We start from the raw sequence: 18,416 nt of genomic DNA, 5'->3' as shown, positions 1-18,416 counted from the left end.
ATTTAAATCCAAATTCAGCCCTAATAGTACTCCTAAGGTGGGATGGTGACACGTAAAGATAATTGAAAATGACTGATATTAGTGTCGAATTAATAGTTTTTGGGGTCCCTAAGTTGATTGCTGACAGTTTGGGTGTTCTTTATGTCCAAAATGAAACGTATTATCCTCGTGAGAAGAATGGGTATTCTGCTAGTCTGTAATAGTAACGAACGGAAGTTTCACATATTCAATCCTTTAACATATTTCTCGCTGCTCAAATTTACTCACTTGTGAGGTGTATGTGTGTATATGTAAATAAGATCATATCTCTTTTTGAGTTATTCGAAAAACATATAAATAATAAAGAAGGATTTTACCAGATATCAGAAAGTTACAGCAAGAAAGATTAGAGCATTTCTATTTCAAGTATGCCTTCGGAAAAAAAGTGAAACATTCTTCGACCTCATCCACGCTGACCTCTTATGCAGAAAACCTTCCCTTTGCTTTGGGGAAAGACCCCTGTCCGCATCTACTGGCGCAAATCCCAGATGGATGAAAGGGCATGTTCCTCCAATCTTGGAACTAAGGGGAATGAAGGGGGGTTCGTGAATGGGGGGGGGTCCGTGACATAAAATAGTATGGTCATCACACCACCGGCTCGATCATTCTAAACTTTTTTACTTGAACATATATTGGTTCGTTTAGCAAGGATTTCGTAACGGGCGGAAGGGGGGACGTGACATGAAATTCTGAAGGCCCAGGAGCTCGATCAATCTAAACTACTTTAGTATCAATCATATATTGGTTTGTTAGGACAATAAAATGAGGATATGTTGCTAAGTATTTTAATAACAAACTATGAAGAAATCTCGAGTAAAATAATAAAGAAGTATTGAAAAAAATTATAAACTATTTGCGTCCTTCCTCTATTTATTCAAATATAACAATTTTCCTTTTATTATGACCTCAACTATTATAAAAAGTACATACTCAATGATGTCTTGTAAAGTATTTTACAATATCTGCGTTTCTTTCTCTGTTGAGTCAAATGTTAACAGAACTTTCTTTCCACATAAATTTTTGTTTTTATTATACCGTCAACTACTGTCTGTTCCAAATGACAGGTCCAAAAGAGCAGTAGAAAATTGTTTTTGAAATAACATGTTTGATACTGCAAGGATGCGATGAAAAATTATGATTAAAAAAATGTCCACGCTGTTACACAACGGCACTATGCTTTCGGAAGCTTGAAATCTCCCTGACTAGTAGCAGAAATTCTGACAATTCCGTAACTTTTCTAGAAATTGCAAATTCCCTGACTCTTTCAGGATATCTCGCTCACCTCGCCACCATGTATTGCAAGTAATACAAATCTCCTCATAGGAAAGAGTAACCAAAAGCTTCCTGTAATTTATTTTTAACGCTGATCCTTCTTTTTCTCATTTCATTTTGTTTCATTCTTCCTTATTTTTTTTTCATTTCTGGTCTCGAAGGAGGGGGGTCCGGACCCCCCCCCATGGCTACGTGCCTGCCTCCAATAATCCGATTTGAAATGCGTTTTTTGGGGAGAAATGTGATGATTTGTGTCTCACTGGTTTGATTGCCACAAAAGAAAGTGATATGAAATTGATATATCTTGTTGTATAACATACGGTGTACGGTAACATACGGTGTTCGTCTACCGTCTCCCCCCCCCCCCCCGAGTAAGCCTCAAATCTGCCTGCCTCCCAATGTTGAAGACAACTCTGCTTCCCTGATCGTCCATAGCATTGTCTCTCAACTTCATAAATATTTTAAATATTGCTTTAAAAAAATGAGCCATCCCATCCCCCAAATGTTGAAGGCAGATTTGCGCCGATGTCCGCATCCAACTGTTGAATAATCTCGGCCACAGCAACTTGTCCCTCCTCTTTCTGTAGGAAGGTATGGGAAACCACAGATCGACGGCAGCGCCAGCAGAAGCACTCTTGAAATAAAAAGGCTCTAGCATCAGGCGAAGAAATAGTTTGAAATTTTGGATGGAAATTTTGAATCCATTAGAAAAACAAATCATTTGTTCGGAAATATTGACAAAGACCGGAAATATATAACTTAAGGTTAGTGTAAAGGGACAAGTTTTGCCGATAGATGACACTACAGTCTTCGTATCTTTCGCATGTATTTTTTACCTTTCACGAAAATTTACAATTTCTCTTACAAATTTCAACCTAGAGACTTCAAATTTTTAGAGAAGGAACTTCATAACCCGTTAAAGGGAACAATCCGTGCCGATTTTTTATTTAGAAATTTCTTCATTGTTGAAATGGCTTGATTGTTGAAATTAATACCTAAACCTTTAACAATAGAACTGTTTCAACTGTGAAGAAAATTCTAAATAAAAAATCGGCACGGATTGTTCCCTTTAATAGTTTATGAAGTTCCTTCTCTAAAAATTTGAAGTCTCTAGGTTGAAATTTGTAAGAGAAATTGTAAATTTTCGTGAAAGGTAAAAAATACATGGAAGAGATACGAAGACTGTAGCGACATCTATCGGCAAAACTTGTCCCTTTACACTAACCTTAAGTTATATTTTCCGGTCTTTGCCAATATTTCCCAACAAATGATTTTTTTTCTAATGGATTCAAAATTTCCGGAAATTTTACATAGCACAAGGAAGATATATCTCTATAAAATATATGTTTGATTTAACATATTAACTAAAATGATTCTGGTCCTGTTATTTTAACACTTCCCTGCTATCAAGCGGGAAATTCATAAGATTGCTTAAGATAACTTTAATGTGTCTATATTAATTAATCTACCTAGGATTATATTTTAGTTTCTTTTGTAGCCGTAACTGCATTCTATCACGGTGCTAACTTTAAAGAGTTTAGATGAGTGGTGTATACATATTTGTTGCCACAAAATTTCCCTATTCTAATACAAGAAACATAACTACCCAATGATTTTAACTCTAAACTAGTAAATATAAAATAGTTTTCATTTTAAAAGCATAATGTAGTAAAATATTTGAAAATTTCAATTTTCCCAAAATTTCCGTTTTTTCCAAGGTTGGGAAAAAACCGTAAAAAACTGTTTTTTTTTTACTCAAAATTGCCTTTTATTTTTCAGGCCTTCACAACACTAATCTAGACCTATGTTGAAAGTTTGATAAAGATCGGTCTGGTGGTTCAAGACTTATTAAGTTTTATCCATTTTTATATATATCTCCCCTCCTGCCCCTCCCTCCCCTAAGTTCTACCGTTAAAGTAAAATGATAAAAAAAAAAAACTTCCCTCTCTCGAACCTTATCCATGTTGAAAATTTGATCGAGATTGGTATTTTGGTTCAAGAGTTACGAGGGTCAATACGAAAGTTTTGAGATGTGAAATAACTTACATACTTAAAATCAATTTAGCACTTACATTTTCTCAAAGTATTCACCATTACACTGTACACACTTTTGCATCCTCGAAAATCACTTTTGGAAGCAGTCTTGCCAAGCTTTTTCTTCAAGTGTTGAAAGTTCATTCTTGTAAGCCACTACAGCTTCTTCAAGGCTGCAAAATCTCTTCCCACACATGCGATCTTTGATCCTGGGGAACAGAAAAAAATCACACGGGGCCAGATCAGGGCTATACGGTGGATGAGTCATAAGTTTGACCTCCGTAGATTCTAAAAACTGAATTGTGATGTTGGCCGTGTGTGCGGAGGCGTTGTCATGATGAAGCAGGATCCCACGCAATCCAGTTCTTGGAAGCCGTTCCCGAAGCTTCTGGAACACATTTGTTAAGCAAACAGTGGTGTACCACTGAACAGTAGCAGTCCTTTGTTCTTCAAGTGGAACAGCTGCATCATGGCCAGATTTGGAGAAGAAAGTTGCGACCATCTTCTTCCCCACACTTCGCGGTCACTTCACTTTGGTGGGTGGATTTTCGTCTGGAAAGATCCAAACTGTAGACTGGCGTTTATTTTCAGGGTCAAATTGATATATCCAAGTCTCATCACCAGTAACAATGTCAGAGACGCGTCGAGAATTGCCTCCATCAAATCTTGCAAGCATTTTTTCACACCATTCCACGCGCATGCGCTTCTGCTGTTCAGTCCAAGTGTGAGGTACCCAACGAGATGAAACCTTCCTGAGCCGAAGATGATCATGAAGAATTTTTGTTACTGCTAGCGATCCAATTTCATTGTAGATTCAATGTCCTTGAAAGTTGTTCGAGGATTTTCTCGAATCATTTGTTCCACAGTGGCAATGTTTTCATTTGACACAGCTGTTGCCGGAGGTCCAGCTCTCTCTTCATCTTTAAGCGATGTCCGGCCTCTTCTGAATTCACCAAACCATCGAAAGATTGTAGCACGGGAAGAAGCAAGGTCCCCAAATGCCCCCAGCAAACGGTCAAGGCTTTGTGTCTCGTTCAAACCACTTTTGAAATCGTAAAGAATCATTGACCGAAAATGTTCTCTTTCGAGCTCCATTCTAGACAGCCGAATACTGCTCACATCAACAAACAAGTGAAGGCGATACGGCCACGCCGATAAGCGAGGCGAGTTGAAACTTGCTTCGCTTCTTCGCTCTGGATACCACTACCGAACGCAATTGTTGGAATTCAAATACTGTGCCACAACAATGCGTATCTCAAAACTTTCGTAGTGACGCTCGTATTGAGTTTTATTTATTTTTCTATATCTCTCCTTCCCCTAAGTTACACCATCAAAGTGAATAGATAAACAGTCCCAGGCCCGAACCTTATCAATGTTGAAAATTTGATCGAGATCGATCGAGTGGTTCAAGAGATTAGGAGTTACAAACATAGTCACTTTCAATTTTATAATAAAATATGAGGGTGAAAATGTGTGTTTGCTCTTTAAGAAAGGAACAATGTTTATGAAACTGTTGATCATTTATCTGCATCCTGAATCGGTTGCAGAGATTTTTTTTTAAAATACAAAACAAATTTTCGATTGGTTTAGCAATGTTAATGTAGCTTCAACAGCTTCAAAAAGATTGAAGAGTTTTTACCGCAAATTTCAGTTTGACACATTTAAAACTAATTAGTTTGCTAAATACGTACAGCAGGAAATATTTTTTTCACACTAAATCTTTTTTATGTTAGAAAAAAGTGCAAAAATATCCAACTCTGTAATAAAATCAGAATTGACCCGTTTTACTGGTGTGGGAATTAAAGGTTGGGGTACTGTTCAAGATAATATCCATTTAGTAAGGTTTATATTTAGTGAAGTGCAATTTTATTGACACACAATTATAGTCATACGTCTTGCAAATAAAATCAGAAAAATAAACACATTGCTGATCAAGACCACTTTATTTAATAAAAACACATTTACACGTGACGTTTCGGACTTCTAGCCAAGATCCTCATCAGACGTACACGCAATTTTATTATTATTATTATAAATTTTTACAACTTTATTCATCAAGCTACTTTTACTATGTCAAATTACACATAAAGAATGTATACAAATATAAATAATACAATTCTGAGCATTGAACTATATATTTATTTTGAGGCAAGAATGAAATAAGTGTTCTTACCCAATTTTGGTGTGCTGGTTTCAAATCTACAGGCTATTTTTCCGTATCACATAACTTTCTACAATAGGGGTGAAATGAAATGAAATCTTTCAGTTTTACATTCCACGGTTATGTCGTGTAGGCTAAAGGGTCTCGTAATGAAATAGGGAAAAAAATGTAATTTATACGACTAAACTTTTACCTTCGAGTTTCCATTTTGACGTGTTGCTTTTCCTTGGATTGAGATAGCGAGGCTACATGAGACGTGGGTTTACAGCTTCACGTGGAATCTGAACCACATGAGCTTCCACTGGATATCGAACTCCGTTCTACCGCGCCGAAGACGCGTGTGCTTATCATATAGCCACGAGGGAGCTCGCATGTATTTCTTTGGAAATTGAATATTGCAATAATATATACATTTCGATTCTTGAACAGGAATAAGTTTTCTGTAGCCCCTAAAAAGAGGACATTTTCGTAAAAACTCACCCGGACCATTTTTAGAACGGAAAAAGGGGAATAGAATATCCGGGTCAAAGAGAGCGTCTGGGAAATCTTACATTTTCATTATTGTCGTTTCTCGTGTATTTTTCAAGTAAGTGAGAACAATCCATTTGATGCAACTTCCTACAATAGATATTTCATCAACGATATTAATACAGTAATAAACATTTTTTATTAGTTTTCCCACATTATGTTTATGTTGTAATTTCTTAAATGTAAATAAAAAAAAAGCATTTATTTGAAGCAATTTTCTAACAACTTCCAAAAATACCAATAAATGTTGTAGTCATCCTCAGCTCGAATATTTAAAGAATTACTTGCCATGGATTCCTTATGTCAACTTTTTTTTAACTACCTGATAGTCATTTTTTTAAAACTAAATTACTGAAACTTACATTGATATATAAGTCCAGAGGCAAAAGTGTTAATAAGATTTTTTTTAAATATTCTAATAATTTTCTTGTTAGGTTGGAAATATATCGAAATCCCCCCTTGTATATTGTAATCCTTGCAATCCTTCATGGGGCATGTCTTGAAATGAAGATCTCAATAAACCATAAACAATTCATAATTGTTTGATTTACTTTCAGTGGGAGATAAAAGGACTTTTTTTTCTTAACGAAGGTAGGTGGCTAGTATCTATTTGAACAAGATTATACACATTTATTTAGATATTATCATCGTTGTTCCGCAAATCCGAGTGCTATCTAATGGGGCGTTTACACTTAGTCGATTTGCGTTCGATTCAGTTGAATTGACGTCACTTTCAACTTAATCGACCGTGTAAACGGGACTTCAACTTAATCGATTGTTGATCGAAGGTGACTAATCGACTGGCAACTGAATTGAAAGACGTTCTATTTTCTGTGGTTGAAATAATTGAACACATCCATCGATCTGATTCGGCCTAGTTGCTTAGATTTAGTGGCAAATGCAGCGAGTCGATTTAGTCGTGCGACTAAATCGACCAAGTGTAAACGCCCCATTACAGCTAGTTTCTACAGTGGTGGATCTAGCCCGGGGCCGAGGCCCCCAGTTTTTAGTGACAAAAAAAAAATAGTGACAATTTAAGCTATTATTTATATATTTTTTGGAACTTTATAGTAATATTATGATATACTTACCATAGTCTGGATTCTGGCTGGCTCCCCCAGTTTTCATCTTCTAGATCCGCCTCTGGGTTTCTATTGTTTTTGTTTGTTTGTTTTTAATTGAATGTTCCATGATTGTGTACCGACGCTAAAGTAGACTGTGATGATGAGATGGATAATAACGGTGGAATAAAGTAACTGGGAGGAAACGGGAGAACCCTGAGAAAACCCATGCACACGGTATTTGTCCACCACAAAGTTCACTAGGCATGAGCTAGGATCAAACGGGGACCTCACACACCAGAGGTGAACGCTCTACTACTGATACACCACAGTCCCTCTTTTCTATTGTGTAGACAGCTTAGCTCAAATAATAAAATACTGTAGAAAACTCCTTCCATGTTGGTGGTTACCTAGTGGTTGGTGGAACATATGTAATCTTATCATCACTACTAATCCTCCCCCCACCAAAAAAAAAAAAAACGTGACACCATTCTCTATTACAAACTAGCAGCGTTCACCCCGCTTCGCTGCGGTCACCCCGGAACGCAATAAACTTTGTTACTTAGATAATTTTTACTTTTTCGCTTTCAAATTGCAGTAAATGTTAACATTATAGCGCCTGTCATTTATGTTAACCCGCCGAGTGACACGGTCATGCGGGTTGCATATAAATACGTTTATTTTTACCTATGATGAACTAACAAAGGATTTGTACGTTATGGACACTTGAATGGTCAATTATCTCAAGACACTGGTAATTAAAAATTAAAGTGATATGATAAAAACCATCTAGGGTCCAAATCCTAATAACCCCCCAAAAATAAAAGAAATTGGTTCAGCCGTATTAGCGTGATGAGGGAACAAAGGATTTGTACGTTCTCTTTTATAATATAGACTAGCAGCGTTCACCCCGCTTCGCTGCGGTCACCCCGGAACGCAATAAACTTTGTTACTTAGATAATTTTTACTTTTTCGCTTTCAAATTGCAGTAAATGTTAACATTATAGCGCCTGTCATTTATGTTAACCCGCCGAGTGACACGGTCATGCGGGTTGCATATAAATACGTTTATTTTTACCTATGATGAACTAATAACAAAGGATTTGTACGTATGGACACTTGAATGGTCAATTATCTCAAGACACTGGTAATTAAAAATTAAAGTGATATGATAAAAACCATCTAGGGTCCAAATCCTAATAACCCCCCAAAAATAAAAGAAATTGGTTCAGCCGTATTAGCGTGATGAGGGAAGAAAGGATTTGTACGTTCTCTTTTATATAATAAGATTTACGCATACTTCTTAAGTGCCTACCAAATATTTACAATTCAATCGTTTTTGCCATAAGAAATGTTTATGGAAGATAAATCTTATTATAACCAAACTACTGAATATGCTGAATTATTGGAGAATCAATTTTGTACGATTGTAATTAATAAATTTGTAATTCAGATAATCACATAATCCTGGTGTTTCCTACTGAATAAATGGAAACTTTCAAGTAATGAATATAGCGATTCGACATAGTGGTTGGAAATTGAAGTTGAACAAATGGAATAACTGAAAGCATTAATATCGTTCGTCTGAAATCATTCCTCAGCGGCTTTGTTCGCGTTTGAACGAACAGTAACAGAATAGACTTGGATCGACATGTATGAGTGGATTTAAAAGGGTCATCTGCGTAGCCCCACTATAGCCAGCTCATTCCATAAAAACTCGCGAGTAACACAGCATGTCTCTGTTGGAGTCCGGGAAGCTGAGAGCCAAATCCGGAAGTAAGCCTGTTGTCGATTCTCGCCATGTATTGCAACCTCCAACTGTGAGCACCACGACTGAGGGTGGCAAACGAAGAATGTCCATTTCTACTTTGGTGAAAATAGTGATTTCCTTGTCTACCATTTTTCACCCCCTTCCCAAATGAGACACTTCTACCCTCCAGTAGTGGTCTAGGCGTGATCTCCCCAACACACAAGACTCAGTTTCTATTCCTCAAAATCCTGTAAAATTATCAATTTTACTTTAGCTTCAGGTTCTCTAATAACTAATTGGCTATAGAAACTACTGAAAAACAAAGTTTTTTTTTTTTTTTTTTAACGACTCTAAAGGTCCGTCGACCCATCAGTTTTATTTGTAATATAAAAACAGATCAGCCTATCAGTGAAGCTAATATGTAAACTTCAAAACATTTAGGGTTACAGATTGCATAAACATATAGACGAAAATACTGTATTTACATGTTTTAAGTCCTTAGTATGAACACAAGACACCTCAGTTTGACAGCCAGGCTGAATTATCACAGATTGTTCTGTGTCTTACCTGACGCCTAAAGATGTCACTATTGTGCAAGCAACTTGCAGACAAGCCGAAGATTTGGAAGGGGGGAGGAAGGAATAACTACCAATGGAGTCTATTGTAAATTTATTCAGATTGTGAAATAAAACTAACTGATTTCACTATATTTTCAACAATAAACCAATTGAGAAAATATGGCAATAAGGTGACGAAATATTCCATTGTTTTCTTTAATATTTTGCATGAAATTAAGATGAAATCTCATAGGAATGTATCCCAAAGATTTCCAAGATTTGAAGTAAAGAACGGTGCAGTCATAAATTAAATACATCACCATTTAATAGAAATAGAAAACGTACTGTATTTTTCAAATGCGACATTTCGAAAAGGAAAAGGAAAAAAATAATTTGTTTTATTTGTTATCATACAATAATCTGCTCTAACTCTGTCCGAGGTACTGGTGATCATAAATAAGTCAAGTAATTTCGCCATTTCCGGTGACCAAATTTTATAAAAATGCTAGCAAGAATAAGACTGACTTGTACATTTAGTAAGGTCAACAGAATCCCTGGTCAAATTCATTACTTTTTCAGTTTATCCCCTACTTGTCAACTGTCACCATTAATCCCATACGTAAGTTCCGTTTGAACATGTGACTGAATATATTTCTCCAAAATCCCAACATATTTCTCGGTAGTGCTTCTCGCAGTTTTTGTACTCTTCACAATTTACATGAGATGATAGAATATTTGAAATGTTTTTTTCCAGTCTGAAATGCCATGAGTTGCGATCTTTGTTTTGCTCTTGGATCTACATGATGCACAATAAACACACGAGTTCTGTACAAATATACCAACACTTTTTCCACTAAACCAACAACGTTTTGCGTATCAAGTTTGCACGTTTGTTTTCATTTTGTCTAAAACCCATGTCAGCAACAGCGTCATTTGAGATTTGTGTGTAAGATTTTGCTTGCTTCATGTTGCTGGATCAACACTAAGAACACACTAAGTTACAAATGCCGCAATACTGGCAAATATGTGTAAGAACTTTATAATTACAGGCCAAAATAAGATAATTGTTACACTTGCTAAATACTGCACAACAAATACCGAAAGCTGCATTCATTTATCAAAAAATTCCAAAACGATGTACTGTATTTTCTTTCGTTCTGTCCTATTTATTATTTCATTAGCTTTTTAAAGATATATTGTTACAATCACGCGGAAACATCAATATCAAAAGTTTTCTTCTTCACATTGACAGTCTCTCTCTTTCGTTTAAATTCTTCTCTATTGTTATTGAAAAAAAAAAAAAACGCCTGCTTAAAAGTTTTGTAAGGTACGTGTTTTGGGTATAACACCTTTCAGTAGCTATTAATTATTATTATTATTATTATTATTATTATTATTATTTACAATAAAGTGCAGTGTTGTAAACTTAGAATATTTGTAAAAAGAAAATTCCTTCAAACTCTAAAATAAAATCAGCTACCATCCCTGATATTCTGGAATAGGGATTTGCCGCCTTCAAGTACGTGCCTCAGGGGTGTAGCCAAGGGGGGGCATCGGGTCCAGGCCCCCCCAAGTGGTTTCCTGGCCTCCCAAATGACCAGCTTTTAAAACATCATAGTAAAATTATCTCGCTTCATTCATTTAAAAGTAACAAAGTTTATTGACAATTAATAATTTATGGTAAAATAGTATGGAGAAATATTATTTTTCCATACCGATCGAAAAATAGTATAGTATCTCTTCCTTACACCGATCGAAAAATAGGATACTTTTTGTGACAGCAGATTACACAATTTACTGCGATTTATATTTGACAGTTTGAAGACAAACGTTTTAACAAGATATTATAAATACAGCCATAAAACAAAGATACTAAACTGATTTGTAAGTACAGTATATTTTTGTATCCTTTAACAAGTGTTTTAAAAGGCATAGAGGATGGAAGATTTGGTGAGAAACAATGTTTTTATTCAATTTGGATTTCATTCGCTCTCTCTTTTATTTCTACTCAGTGTAATAAAATAATTATGTTTTTCTAGTCACGAATAATAAATAAATATTTTTGTCAGGAAACCGTAAAAAAATTAAGTGAAATTTCAACGAAAATGAATCTTGTGTAGATAGGTTCTGTATACAAGGTCTTAAATTTAAATATAAAGGTAACCAAGAAAAGTTTTGTTGCTTTTTCACCCACCACCTTCGAACATCGATATGTCACCTAACCTGGAAGATCAAAAATAGTCCCCATCAGCATCGACGACCTGCTGAAAACGTTCTGGAAGGCCATGGAATCCAATGCGGTAGAACTTGGTGGGCCGTGAAACGAAGAAAGTATCAGGTGCATTTTGAACTTTTACTACGGATTTGAACTGGCGTCCCTTAAGGTGATTGTCCAAAGAATGGAACAGGTGATAATCGGACGGTGCAATACCCAGGGAATATAGTGGTTGCAATATTGTTTCCCATCCAAGGCGGAAAATGGTGTCCTGAGTCATCGTAGCCACGTGGGACTTAGCGTTGTCCCGTAAACGAGGACCCATTTGCAATTCAGAAGTGATGGCTCCAGAGTTTTGAGTTTTTGTTGAGCACAGCTCAACTGCTGACACTACACAGTTGCATTGATACTCTGACCAGCTGGTAGCAGTTCCCGATGCACGATGCACCAAACACACAGAAGGACCTTCTTCTGGTACAGTGCTGTTTCGGCTGTTTTGAAATCGGTTCATGGGATGCTAACCAATGATGACGGCGCCGTGGAGCTTCGTATAGGACCCACTTTTTATCACATGTCAACGCCCTGTCCAGAAATGGCTCCGAAACAGTAAATAAACACAGGCGACTCCCGTGTTGCCTTCTGGCCCGGAGTCAAAATATGTGAGACCCATCGACCCAACTTGTAGTGCTTCACAAGTTGATGGATATGCTGCCGAATGGTTTTTCCACACACTGAATTGTAGTCCCAGTTCCTCTTTGTACATGTGCTGGTCTTCTGGCACGTGGTGTTTTCGGGTGTTTCGTCATCGTCCTTAAACTTGTTACACCATCGCTGCAATGTCCGCATCGTCACGACACCCTCACCAAAGGCCTGGCATATCTTCTGTCCCGCTACAATGGCGTTTGACCTCCATTTGAACTCATTCAGCATACATGTTTTTATGACGCTCTGTGGATGTCCCATGTTCCCTCTGTCTTTACGCAAGTTCACGGTGTGTCTGAATTGCCACAACCAGGTAGTATGTTGGATATACCCACACCAACAGCTGACGTTCGCCTTATCTCTACTCGCATTCAACTCACGGTGTGAGGTCCAATTGAACACAGACCTGCACGAAAAGGGACAGAACTTTCTTGGTTATCTTTATAGTTATGCACAAAAGTATAGCGTTTGGTCCCGGGCAGTAGTTCTTGATTAAGCATAATAAAAACTATCTTGAATATAATTTATGGATAATAATAATAATAATAATAATAATAATAATAATAATAATAATAATAATAATAATAATAATAATAATAATAATAATAATAAGCTAAAATAGTGTTTTTAGTTTTCCAGAAGGAAACCAAAATTTTCCTTTCTTTCAGGCCTCAAAAACACTAGCAGCAACACATTTTTTTGGCTTTGTACATTGTAGCTGCCCCCCTCAAAAACGACGGCCCCCCCTACACAAACCTGTTGGCTACACCCCTGACGTGCCTATTTGGCCTATTTAGAACTCTGCCATTGGTAATGTAAGTAATTCATGATTAAAATACTTACTAATCACCGAGCTTGTTTCTTTAGTAAAAAAAAAAAAAATATTACGGGACGCGTTTCTATACGTCTGCATGACTAAAGGATCACACGTTTCACCGCCTCTCTGATTCCTACCCGTCTGCAAGACTGAAGGCTCTACATCCTACAGATTATATAAAACTAATATTGTATCGGGGTTATTTTTTTTCGTTCGAAATACATTTGGTTAAAAAAAAATTCTTATAGCTATTTCTTGAAAAATCATGCCTTACCTTAGTTCAAAACTTTTGATAACTATTTTTTTCAATACTCAAAAATTTTGCACTCACTGATTTTTTTTTAAATTTGAAATTGTTAAGGATTTTTTTGTGCTTACTGATCTATTTTAGTTTGATTTTTTGTATTGAAAGTTTTTTTTTAATTTTTGCACTTACTGAAACATTGTTTGAAAAGTTTTGCACACTCTATTTTTTAATTTAAAAAAAATACATTGCTTCTTTTTACTTTGAAGATTTTTGCATTCACTGAAAATATTTTTGTTTGAAAAATTTTGCATACATTGAAAAACTGTGCATATTCAACTGAACACTGGCTAAATAATTTTTGTAAATTCTAGTTGATAACTCATTGGTGTCTCATTCAGTCGATTACAATCAACTTACTAGATTCGTACAATGAAAACTTCCACTAAACTGAAATCATTATAATCGATAAATTTATCAATTATAATTAAGTACAGAAAAACAAGAAGATATAACGCCATACTAAACAATGCAATGTTGAAACGTTTAAGAGGAAATTCGGGCCAAAATAAACCTCCCAAAATCTGGTTCAAGGATATTGTAATGCCCCACGTGATGTGATAAACAAACAATCCCACACGTCAGTGTTTACAAACACCACCACGTGGTTTGGCAAGATTTCACACCAGATGGATCTATAACCACTTGCAGACTACGGCTTCTAGCCCCTCCCACGGAGCAGAAGACGACATTGGAGCAACAGCGCCACTGCCACCGCCACCCAAGGAACGCTATAAATTGGATGGACCACGGCAATTCTGTACCAGTTTTCTGATGATCCTCCTATTGTTTGCTTCGGAACATTAGGAGTAACCTAACTCCAGGGCCTCTAGTCTGCTTCCTTTCTCCTGGTTTAGCCTGCTTCGGGGCCCTGCTTGCATCGGAGCTTAGAGTCCCTAATTCCATTCTGCTTAGCCTGCTTCGGGGCTCTTTAGAGATCCTGTCTGCGACCTTATGGTCAAAGACTACCTGTAACTTACCTTGTAAATTTGAAGAGATTACTTGCATAGTATTTTGTAAAATACTTTTATAGTGAGAAATTTTATAATAAAAGTCGGTAGTGGGAGTCTATTCCGGACACTCCTTTTATTAACGCTCTACCTATACCTATATGGGACAAAGTTTTACAATATATTGACCTTAAAGGTATAATTAAGATGGTCCTGTCAAAATACCAATATAACGGTACAAAGTTGACAAAATTATGTAGTAGAGACCGGTCCAAAATGGCATACCTAGGTAAAATGGCATAGTGGCTGTTTTCGAAAAGTGTTTGGTTAGAAACAGGCAGTGAAGGTTTAAATGAGAGTTTGATCTAGCAACACTGGTGAATAAAAATGGCGCGTGTGTAGGTGAAACGCAGTAGGTGTTATCAACGAAAAAGTGATTTTGGAAGGTAAAACTTTTATTTTCTTCTGTTTTTGATGTTGAATTATTTTACAAGAGGCTCTATAGCAGCGTCGGACTAATCTCCCGGCCCACCAGCCGGTGTACCCTCCTCAATGGATGGTTTGCACACCCTACAAGCAACGAAGATATTGAAGTGCCACTTGATTGTTTTTCTGAACATTGAATCCACAGAAATAAAGTAACCTAAACCTGCGATAGTACACTGCATTGACGGTCTGGTTCGGAGGAACTGCATGTCGTAAAATGACACCCTGTACATCGTATGCCACTATCAGCATTACCTTCACATTCCCAGGTTCCTGACGCAGCTTCTTGGGTCGGGGAGATGATGGGTGGCGCCATTCATTTGATTGGCGCTTCAGTTCTGGCTCATACGAGCGCGCCCATGTTTCGTCAAGTGCGATAATCCTGTCCAGGAACGCGCGACCTTCCCGTCTGTATCGTGCCAAATGATCACCTGCGAGGGCGTATCTCAGCCATTTCTGAACGTCTGTAAGGTGGTGCGGTACCCACCGGGATTCAATTTCTCAGTACCCAAGGACTTGTGCAACACATTCAACACTGTGGTATGGGATGTTCCTACCTCGTTCGCCAATTCCCTCGCAGTCCATCTCCTGTCCATATGCAGCAACGATTGCATCAATTCAATGACTCGGTTGTCGGCCGCATGGCGTCCTCTACCTGGTTCCTGTTGCATACTGCCAGTCCTGCACGAAACGCTGCTACCCAACCTGCCACAGTCCGATACGGCAATGCGTCATTCGCGCATGCTTCACGTAGTCCGGGGTGACATTCAGTGGCTTTTTTTTTTTTTTTTTTTTACCACGGACCACTTCGATCTTTATCCATGAACGTTGTTCTAACTTGGAAAACATCACCTTTAGAGCGGTGTGCTTTGCCAACCTGCATTCAACACACTTCTTCTTCTTCTTCTGCGGTTGCAACTTGCCTTAGCGAAGATCGCTCTCCCGGCAATTATATACGGTATGATGAAAAGAAAAAGATGAGGAATTGAGATGAATCTTTAGAGATACTTATAAGATGCTAAATAACTTAGTTCTTTGTAAATAAAGATAATAGGCAGTAAGAACAGGTGGGGATAAAGTAAAAATGAACGAATCTACATTAAAAGGGCCAGAACCGTGAAATTTATGAAGAATAGAGAGAAATGGCGGGCGATATTGTTGATAGAGAGGGCAAGAGAAAATGAGATGATCGATAGAGCCAGTATCGAGACCACAATTACAAAGTGCAGTAGTACGTTTTCGGAGAAGATATAAGCGTTGGGGAGTATACAGAATGTGAAGTCTGCTACGGAGCAGAAAATGGAGGTAGGAGGGAGAGAAAGGATGTTGAATAAACCAAGATGGAGAGCGGAGAGAGCAAGGATGGTACCAGTACCAACGTGCCTTTGTACAGGAGGCATTATAAGCAGTCCAGCGTTGATAATGAAGTGTAATAAGTCGGGGAAAAAGGTCAATAGGCGAGACGGAAAGATCTATGGGAGTGCCATGCAGGGCTCCGAAACGGGCTGCGGCATCGGCAAGAGAATTCCCGAGGATGTTCACATGGCCTTTGGACCAAATTAAGCAAGTAGTATAGTTGAGGGTAGTCCGGCGGTATAAAAGAAAACGGATTTCATAAAGAATCCAGGAGGATTTTGAAGTCCAGGGGGAAGATTGTAAGGATTGGAGGAGAGATTTAGAATCAGTGGCGATACAGATAGATGTATACTGATGCTGAAGGGAATGAAGAAGAGTCGCAAACAAGGCATAAGCTTCAGTGAGAAAGGTAGAGACATAATAGGGCAGTTGAAAGCTGAAACATTGTTGAAGAGAGGAATCGTAGAAGGCTGATCCCAAATGCACGCCCTGGCCAGAACCATCGCAGTACAAATGAACAGTGTCCTGAGGGAGAGGAGGAATGGATGAGGAAAAGCAATGTTGGTAAGTTGCGGGAGGGAAAAGTTGGGTAGAAGGGTATTGGGGAAAAATTATAGAAAAAGATTGAGAAAGAACTGGATAGTCATGCGAGTAGCAAGGGAGAGTATACGTGCGCTGGATGTGTAATAGATGTGGTGCAAGATCTAGGTAACTGGAGTATATGAAAGGGAGAGATGCGAGATATGGAGAACGTTTGCGGCCTGTATGAAGGTGTCGAAGCAGAGTGAGTTTAGGGAGGAGAGAGGATCGTGTAAATTGGAAACGTTGAAGACAGAATTTGTCTGAGAGGTGTTTCAAGTGAATTGCTAAAGGTGGAACTCGGGTCTCAGAATAAAGCGCAGTGGCAGCAGTGGTGGAAGGGAGACTAAGAGTACGGCAGAGAGTAGTATATTGAAGGGATTGGAATTTTTGAAAGACTCGAGAAGGAGATGGAGATAGAAAGAAACCACCATACGTTAAAATAGGTAAGTAAACCTGTTTATATAACAGGAGGAGAACACGAAAATCTGTAGACCAAGTAGAAGTAGAAATAGAACGAATTAAACGTAAGAATGATGATGTTTTTTGATGTAGAAGATGATAATGCGGGGTCCAACGTAAAGAAGAGTCTAAAACGATTCCAAGGTATTTAACTGAAGGACGGCGAGGAAGAGTGATACCGGTGAAAGTAAGGGAGGGTAGGGCGGGAGAGCGTTTGCGAGTAAAGACTAGAAAGGATGTTTTGTTCCAGTTTATTCTTAAGCCGTGTGTACAACACCAGGTGGAGAAAGTGGTGAGAGCTGAAATGAGTTGGGGTATAGCTAGTTGAGGGGAGGGAGAAGTAATATAGAAGACTAAATCATCACAATAGGAAAGAACCCGGACAGTGTTACTGGTTTGGCGAAGAATCGGGGCCAGAAAGAGATTGAACAAAAGAGGAGATAATACAGAACCTTGAGGAAGACCTTGGGAAGTGGTACGACCTTCAGAGAGTTGGGAACCGAGGCGAAGATACAAGATACGTTGGACCAGAAGGTTGTAAATGATGCGGAGATATTTCGAAGGGATGCCTTGTTGCCAAAGTATATCTATGAGATCATAAAGGGGAACAGAGTCATAAGCCTGAGAAAGATCAATAAATACGGCAAAAACAAACTGGGTACGGGTAAAAGCAAGCCAAATATCAGAGATAAGAACAGACAGACAGTCAGAAACACTGGAACCTAGTCGACAACCGTATTGTTGTTTGTAAAATAAAAGGTGGTGTTCACAGAACCATTGGAGGCGTTGTTTCAGGAGATGTTCGAAGACCTTTAAAAGACATGAGGAGAGGGCAATAGGACGATAATGTTCAGCGATACCTGGTTGTTTTGTGGGTTTGAGGATGGGAATAATAACATAATCTTTCCATGGAGGGGGAATTCGTTCAGAAAACCATACAGTATTATATAAGGTGAGGAGGAAGTTCTGGTACAGTGGAGGAAGATGTTGTAGGTGGCGGTAATGTATACCGTCTTTGCCAGATGAGGAGTTGGGTAGACGGGATAAGATAAGAGAAAGTTCAGACATAGTGAAAGGAAGATGGATAGGGGTTGATGGTTCTGGAGAATAGAGAGGAGAAAGCCAGAGAGGAGGGAAGAGACA

The sequence above is a fragment of the Thermobia domestica genome, chromosome 8, assembly GCF_964235325.1.
Source record: "Thermobia domestica chromosome 8, izTheDome1.hap1.1, whole genome shotgun sequence".
Lineage (NCBI taxonomy): Eukaryota > Metazoa > Arthropoda > Insecta > Zygentoma > Lepismatidae > Thermobia > Thermobia domestica.
The sequence above is the reverse complement of the archived record's forward strand: the minus strand, read 5'-3'. Positions refer to the sequence as shown.